Below are 9,251 nucleotides of genomic sequence, written 5' to 3' on the forward strand. Positions count from 1 at the left end.
ATGGTTTGTGTAAATGGAGTGAATGCACAGCTTCTTGTTTAGCAGGGATCAGATTCTGTTGCAGCCCCAATTAATGATTCGTTCTCACTGCAGTGACCCAAAGTCATCTTTTAAAATGTCCTTTTTGAGAAACTCTTGTCATATCAGGATGTGAAAACATGACAACAAGTTAAAAGAGCCTAAAAAGGTTTACAGGCTCACTGGATTCATTTTCATATCAGTGATTTTGATGTTCAGGTTTGTATTGCCCAGTGCTGTCTGTACCACACTGCTCGACCTTTTCCCTCACAAGCACCTTCATCGTTGCAACAACATTCACGAGGGCAAAAACAACACTGACAACTGCTATACCAACTCTCCAGAGGACTGGTATGAGAGTTCATATTTGCGCTCAGCTCTGCATGATCTGGAAAAGAAAGAGAAAAAGAAAACATGTCAACTTGCTGTTGGACACAGAGGAGACGAGAACGACAGAGGGAGGGGGAGATGGATTCTGAGATAGATTAGGCTTGTGATATGCCAGTCCTGTCTCACACACATGCACGCATGCACGTACGCACACACGCGCGCGCGCACACACACACACACACACACACACACACACACACACAATCAGGGTGTATGTGTTACTCATGTTAACATCAGCAGAACTAATGTAGTGTCTTCTTTAACCTACTAACATGTCATTATAGAGCTGTCGAGGCATGCTGACCACAATGACCAGCTGTGTGTGTGTGTGTGCGTGTGTGTGCATGCTAATATGTGCTTGTACATCTGTATCTTCAGCCTTTATTACTTTCTGTGTTTGTCTGCATTTGTTTTTTAATTTTTTTTTAATGTACTTTTCTGCGCCTTGTGTGCATGCATGTGTGTGTCTCTGTCGCATGTGTATGTGAGTTTGTGACTTTGTGTGTGTTTGTGTGCACGTGCAAGTGTGCAACTGGCTACATTGGTATGCAGGTATGTGCGTGTGGTTGTGGATGTGTGTGGAACTTCTAACTTGCTGTATCTGACTAAGAGTGACTGTAATTTGATTGTGCGCTGTTTCTGTGTGAGTTTGCCGTGTGTGTGTGTGTGTGTGTGTGTGTGTGTGTGTGTATGTGTTTATATTCATGGGTTTGCCCACTGTATGTGTGTAGTCTAAATAGAGCTAGTGTTTGTGATGAACTAAGAGAATGGTCGTATTGTTGAGAAACCAAAACAACAAGGCCTTGGTTTGAGCTGGGAGCGTCCTGTGATGACACACTGTGTGTCATTTACGTGTGTGTGTGTGTGTGTGTGTGTGTGTAGCTCCTTTACTGTACAGGGTTGAGATCTGGTTCAAAGACTTTGTGGCTCTCCTTCAGTGGTCTATTTCAGGGGTCGTTTACGTTAATACCATGGTGAGGGTTGGAGTGAGGCAGGGTGTGTTTTTGTGTGTGTGTGTTTAGGACAATGCTGTAATGACAGGAGCAGAATGAGGGGAGGAGACGGCACACTTTTGGGGAGATAAGAGGTCACCAGTGGTCTCAGCGATTTTTCTTTCTCTCTGCTGGAGCCACCAACCTGTCTAGACAAACTGTGTTTTTCTTATCTTCTACCAGGCACAACAGGATCTTCTCTGTGAGAAAATCTAAAGTCAGGTGTTGGTCCTCATGTTCTGAACATTATTCGACCAGTTTCTGAGGAAAACACCTCGATAATTTAAGATCCAACATCACTACTTGTTTGTGACAAGCAGACTTGTGTGTTTCAAGTAGTGTAGTTAAACATTTCACACACAGCGGTAGTTTAACCTTTAACACGGAAGCAAGGCATGTTCTGTTAAAAACTCTACCCCCTCTTCTCAGTGTCATAAATCTGTCAGTGGTTCAGGCTATGGTTCGATCTCTGTCTAAACAAGTGCACGGGCCTGAGGACTGCTGACAACGTAAAATGAAGCAAAATCATGAAATGTGAGAAAAGGAGGAGGAGAGGAAGAAGCAACCAGAGAGGAAGGGAGATGACTCGGAAAAAGAGGAAGACAGAGGAGAGTGTCCTTGTCTCTGACTGTCTGTGTCCCATACCTCTGTCAGACAAGAGCAGTGACCCTGGAAATATTCTGGTTGTCAATCAGTGTATAGGTGTCATCTCAGCAGGGGTGGAATGTAACTAAGTACATTTACTCAATTACTGTACTTCAGCACAAATTGAAAGTATTTGCACTTTATTTGAGTATTTCCATTTTATGCCATTTTAACACAACAAACATGTGATGATCTTATAGAGTATGATTATTACACTAGATTAAACTACCCAACAATATACAAGTTTTGTATGACCACAACAGGAAAATGCAATATACGTACACATCAATGCAGCAGTAATATTTATCCAAAAACATAGTATATATTAGGCGGCATGGTGGTGCAGTGGTTAACATTGTCCCCCCACAGCAAGAGGGATATGAACCTGAGGTGAGGGGGTTCGAACCCTGGGGTGGTGGAGCACTTCTGTGCGGAGCCTGCATGTTCTCCCTGTGTCAGCGTGGACAATCTGTGGGTACTCTGGCTTCCTCCCACAGTCCAAAGACATGCAGGTTAATTGGTGACTCTTAATTGCTCGCAGGTGTGAATGTGAGTGTGAATGGTTGTCTCTCTTTATGTGTCAGCCCTGTGGTAGTCTGGAACAGGGAACATTTGACTGCAAGTATGTTTACTTGAAGCACTTAACATTTTGCTTATAATATTTACATACTTTTACTTAAATATATATATATATTTTTTACTTAAGGAAAGGATCTGAATATGTCTGTCATTGCATCTGATGCTGGTCAAAGTCAGAGTTGAGACTTTGGTGATTTTGATGTCAAAGTTCGGTTTGTACTCTGGGTTGCGGGGCTACATTTGATTGTCTCATTTATTTGGCATGATTATAGTGTGAAAGGCAATCTATATAGTAGGAGTAATGTTTATAAGTCTGAGATACAATACTACAACTGTGACCTAAGCATATAAAAACACGCTATACAGACTGTACAACATTTTTCTCTTTAATTGAAATAATATACCTAACTTGTATTTTAAATATTGTTTTTATTCACATGCCCTTTCTTTAATGTTTGCCATATTTCACTGTTAACAGTTAAAGCTTCTGTGAGTTTCTCAATAACTTTGGTCAATATTAGTGTCTCAACTATTTATGAGAAGTTCACATTATACATTATCTGGAGCGTCATCACTTCAGATTCATTTCATGTTTCTGTTTCTATGTTTCCCAGGACCTGCTCCACCTCTCAGAGTATGACCTCTTGGAACTCGGAGTCCACAATCACCTCCACCGCCTACACCTTCTCACTTCTTTACGCCTCCTCCAGGAGCGAGAGAGGAGAAGAGGTACTCACATACATACAGTCACACACACACAGAGTTGACTAAACATTATCTTTCCTTATCTGTTCCATCAGGTTGTTGATTCTGGCTCCACGTTTGAGTCTCCATCTCTCCGTCTCTCTCCCTGTGTACCCTGGGAGAGTAGACAGAACGACAGAGACAGATAGCATTAGTGTCATGTAAAGACATGCTTATGCCTAGGGGGTGTCCAGTGGTGGGGAGGGAGTTGTCTGGTGGAGGACAATACTGTGTCGCACACACAAATGTGAACACTTCTAAAGCTGTCAGTAAATAAGGAGAGGAGTGCTGAGGCCTGCAGTCCCGCTGGGTTTAATCACCTCTAGAAGTGTGTGTGTGGATGTGTGCGTAGGTCTGTGTGTGTGTGCCTGCCTGCTTTGTTTGCCCACTTTCCCATGCATTATACTGTGAAATCCAACTGTTGTCTTGGTGACTGAGTCGCGCACAAATTCAGTTTATACCGAGTGAAGAAATTATTTTAGTGAGACCTGTCGACCCCTGCAACTTTTTCACATTATATTAAAGACATTAATATACTAGAAACAATATCAAAAGTGGTGTGTTTGCACATGCAGAATATCCAGTTTGCAACCAGAACAATACGTCATGCTTCAATCCACAGTGTGGAAATGTTGTCTTGGCCAAGAAGACTTTTTGAAGTTGTTAAAGGAAGCAGGGACTGTAAAGACTATAAAGAGTCTCCTCCTATGTCATAGTCAACCCAGCAATTTGCTGGCCCATCTGGAATGGTGTTAAAAAACAAAAGCAGACCTCAAGCTGCAGAGAGTATCAAAACGTTTCATTTGCAGCAGCGTGCTTGACAGAAGTTACATTTTGTGCAAATTAAATTTTGTTGCTATAGTAATTTCCTCCGTGGGACTATAACAGTGTTAAGAGGCAATAAAAAATGTTGGAAGTCTTGAAATGGCTCATATAAAGATGCAACATGTATAAGAGATGAAAAGCCTCCTACACAATGCCATGTTTAACTATAGTGGTATATTTACTAAATAAACACATCATGGTGTTCATAACCTTAAACCCTCCTAATATAAACCAGTTCCACCAAGCTGTCTGGCTCAACAACAAAATGATAACCAAAATTCAGTGAAGCAGCACAGAAGCCAAGAACATTTCTGGTGTGCATTTTCAGTCAAACAAACCATAACTGTGTGATATTTCAATTAATTTAATCATACTGCAGTTATGATAAGAAATAATAATGTGCTGTAATAGGAAGGAATATTGATACAATGGGCTTAGAGGGATATTTTGTGGTCCACTGCATTACACACCTTTTAAATGCATTGATATTTCATTTAGCAAGTTTTTTTTCATGAAGACGAGTTTAATTCCTTCTAAATTTATGACCCTTGAGTGCATGTTCAGCTTGTCTCTGTGTTAATGCATTTTATCCTCGTGTTGCATATAGATGGAGGGCAAGTGTCATTTAAGTGTATCTAAATTAAATAATGGAAAAAAGACACATTAAAATAAAATCAAAGCATGTATTTCAGAATATATACATTTAGGATGTGGAAAGGGACATTTTTGGTGTTTTGTTAGCACTAGGTGAAAACTCTTTAGGATAAATCCTCAAACAACTATTACTTTATTCAACTAAAAGGGAGGGAGTCTCTGTCTGTATGTCTGTGCCTTCATTTTTTCCAACAAGTGTTCATCCAATTGACGTCACACTTGGCAGGTGTATTGCTGAGCACCCAAGGAAGTGCAGTGATGAGGGTGAGCTCTTGAGAATTACAGGACATATTTATTAGTAGTACGTTACTACCACCAGAAGTTTATAGGGTTTATTGAGAGGGGACTCCTGTTAACTGTTACATCGCCGAACAGCATGTAGGGTACCGCTCACCCTCTGCTGCTCGATTCAGTCCATTCAACAACAGATGAAAACAGAGACTGGAGATGTTACATTGATGTGACTATGTGATGGCATGTGTATTGCTCAGGACCAAGGGAAGCACAGTGTTAAGTGTGAGCAGTTCTCAAGACATTTGCAAGCAGCAATACAGGAGGCCGAATAATCAGGTCGTTCCCAACAGGCACATTTTGAACGGGCACTGCAGTAGTGTGCCATATTTCAGGACAGTCCATCTGATAGTATGGGACAATAAGACATTGTCATTGACTGTTATTGTCATCCAAAGAGCCACATTTTTTGTAGCTAAGAAATTAAGACATAAGGGGATAAAGGACCACCAACACATTTTGATTGACAGTTAATGTGTAAGTGACGAGTAAGTAATGAGTGCCGAAGATGTATACAACACACGAGATGAGGACATGAAAAGCATACATTTTCACATTCCTGAGGTCTCTGTGTGACCGCTAGTGGAGCCCCAACCTGCAGGTTGAGGACCGTTGCTGAGGTGAAACAGCCTCTAGTTGAAATCACTCAGTCAACAACTACTGTGGTATTATCTGTCTGCCTGGCAGCCTGCCACCCCTATCATTACCACAAAGGCCAGATTTGTTCAGCTAATGGTATCCTTCACACACACACACACACACACACATGCCACACATACACGCACGCAGCATCCTCCAAAAAATGCCAACTCAACATTTGACCCAGATAAGAGCATTCCAGTGAGAGCACCTTCAGGATAAAACACATGCATACTGACACACTGCATCCAGGCACATATTAATTTCATCATATTACTGTCTTTTGGCTACAGTATATGATTACGTGGCTAGAATAAGAATATGTGTGTGTGTGTGTGTGTGTGTGTGTGTGTGTGTGTGTGGTGTGTGCCAGGTACTTTCCTCATTGGCAGGACTTAAAATGCAGCAGACAAGTAGAGATGCTCCAATTAAAACAATTAGAGGGTGAAGTAGGAGGCATCAATAAAACACACACGTGCACGCTCATATTTCACATACTTGAGGCTTTTTCATTTCAGGTTAGGTTTAGGTACAGTTGTTGCTGTAGTGCTGAGGCTGTTCAGTAGTTACTTATTATGTTTAAAACATTCACTGTAACCATAGCTGCATTCTTGTTTATTTTATGTTAACAATGGGGAGAGAATTTCAGGTTATTACTCCAACAGTGTTCCTAATGATTGATCCAGCTCCAAAAGTAGAAAATCAAAACATGATGGCACATATTGTAATCATGGCGGACCAACAACTAATAAATGAATGTGTGGGAACCTCTGTATTAAAATACAATGTTCTTTAGGAAAATTAATCTTTAGGCATTTTCACAGGGTGAATGCAGTCGCATGAAATAATACACATTTTATTTACTGGTTTAACCAACTAGTATTTCTGGTGCTGACTAGTGAGGGGAGCAATATTTCATGGATGAGTAGACTAACCGCGCACATCCCCAATTGTCTCTTACACCTGCCAGATTTATTAGCTTGCTGTCGTCATCTGTAAACAGTAGTCTGAGCTTTACTCTTGCAACCCATTAAACTGGATCATATGTAATAATAACACACACATCTAGCAGTGATGGTTTTATTTCATGAACACCTGGCTGAAAACAGTTGATGAATGTCTCTGCGCTTCAGCATACCAAACAGGTCAGATGATAGAAAGTGCACACAGCTCCATCCTCCAATAACAACACTTAACTAAAATAACCAACAGCAACCGTCAAAACAAAGATTTTAGTGTAGTCCAAAAATAGTTATAGCATCATGTGATATTTTTTTTGTGTCTAGAACATCATCATTTAACACAATGCCTTGGTGGCCTATTTTGGATGCTGCATATTCATATTAAGATTGAGAAGTATTTTAACAACCTACAGACAACTAAAGAAAACTACCAAACACCGTTGCAGGAATGCTTTTAAAGGGAATGACAGAAGCAACAGTATGTGTGTAGCCACATCTGCTGCCCACATTTAACTCAACTCCTACCACTTTTAAGTGAACTTTTGCCGCTGCTTGTGTCTTTGTATTGATTCACAGAAGTAAGGTATTTAGCATCTTGTTTTTAAATGCAGAGCTCCTCACAAATACTTCCACTTCTGCATGCATTTACTCATTCATATGCTCAGCTCCGCTCACTGAGCTATATTGTACCAGCTGTTTTGTCCCTTCCGGAACAATATGAGCTGAGGAAGCGAGTAATGTGAATACCAGAACACACACAGACAACACACTGCTATGCCATGCTAAACATGGACTGACACAAGTTTTACATTGCTTGTGTGTGTGTGTGTGTGTGTGTGTGTGTGTGTTCGTGTGTAAGAGAGAAAGACAGAGACAACAGGTGTTCATTCAGACAATTTGTTTGCTTGTTTGTTTCCCCGGCGGACAGTAATGTTACCATGGTGACAGAATACAGTGGTCATTCGGGAATTAAGTTAGTTTGTGGTCTAAAGATAGAGCTTTCACCTTCTGACCTGAGCTGTTGGGGGTTCAGTTTTTTTTATCATTATAGGAGTCGCAGAGGAAGTGCAGAGATTCTTTTATTCATTCTCCTGCACGTTCAACCACCTGCTGGTATTATTGTTTTCTATTCTGTTCTATCCTATTCTGCTAGCTGGTTTATCAGCTGTGATAAAGACTCGGTACCCTCTGGCCACCAAGACTAAGACTAACAACGCCATAGCTCATGATGCTTATGTTGGCAGTAGTTAAAATCAGCCTCATGTCCTCAGTCATTGCCAGCTGTTTCAGATCTGGTTTTGTTGTTGTCTTTAGTCTGTTTTTAACGTCTAAAGCCAGTACAGACCTTATTCTTCGCAAGGCTGAACTGTTTTTTTGTGATAAATACATGTTAGGAACACTTTGTTCTGGGATCTGTATCTGTGTCCTGGGAGTGAAAAATAACACTCACAAAATGAATAAATAGCACAAAATGCACTTTAGTTTACAACTTAGTGGAAGATGTTGTATTTTTCTTTTCTTGTATTTAAGGTATTCTGCTGCTATGTAAGCCAAAATATAATTACATCAAACACAGGCTTTCACTGGGTTTTCCCTTTACTGTAATCACCACTGAAAAGTGACCTACAGCAGCAAAACAGTATGCAGAGATTTTTAGGTTCATTACATATTAGATCATCTGTGTCACATCCTACCAACGAGTACAGGCTGGACCAGGATTATCTATCCTGTGGAGGTGATAAACTCATCAACATGACCTAGAGTTAATACCAAGTGTACTATAAACATGTTCTTCTGCGTGTGTCAGTAACACCGACTGTTATCTCTCATATGTCCAAACATGGAAGATCCAGTTCCCAGAATTCGGCTTATCCAAGATCCAGAAAATAGAAATACCTGAGGAAGATGTTTAGTTGGAACATTAGGGAGGCGATTTTCTCCTTTGCAAAGTCTTGGGAAATGTTGCTAAAATATGGCAACTGATTCTAATCACTGGCCCTCATTTATGAAACGCATGTATGACAAAAAACTGGGCGCACAGTCATTTCCATGCAAAGCTCAGTGTTTATTAATGTGGACATGAGTGGAGGCTACAACCAAATCTCACATTAGGTCTCAGCTCGTGTATGCAGGTTTGAGTCAGCGTGGCGTGGTGGTGCAACAGTAAATGTGGCTCAATCAGAGAATTGTTATTGGATCATAGTCTGACTGGAATCTAAATATTTGCAGCCACATATTAAATCACTTAAAAATGTATATCTAAATGCTCTCTATCACAGCATTGGGACTGGCTCCAGGCTGACTGAAGGCTTAACGCCATTGGTGCCCGGCTCTAATTTATCCAAGGCACATTTAGACCAATTAAAATTTAAAGGGTCAGTGTGTAATATTTGGCATGGTTTATTGTCAAATCTGAATCTGAATCTGAATATTCTACCCATTAATATGTTTATATAAGTGTATAATCGCTATAAAATAAAATTTGTTTGGTTTTCGTAGCCTTATATTAATG

This window comes from Epinephelus moara, chromosome 10 (genome assembly GCF_006386435.1).
Source record: "Epinephelus moara isolate mb chromosome 10, YSFRI_EMoa_1.0, whole genome shotgun sequence".
In the NCBI taxonomy this organism is placed as follows: domain Eukaryota; kingdom Metazoa; phylum Chordata; class Actinopteri; order Perciformes; family Serranidae; genus Epinephelus; species Epinephelus moara.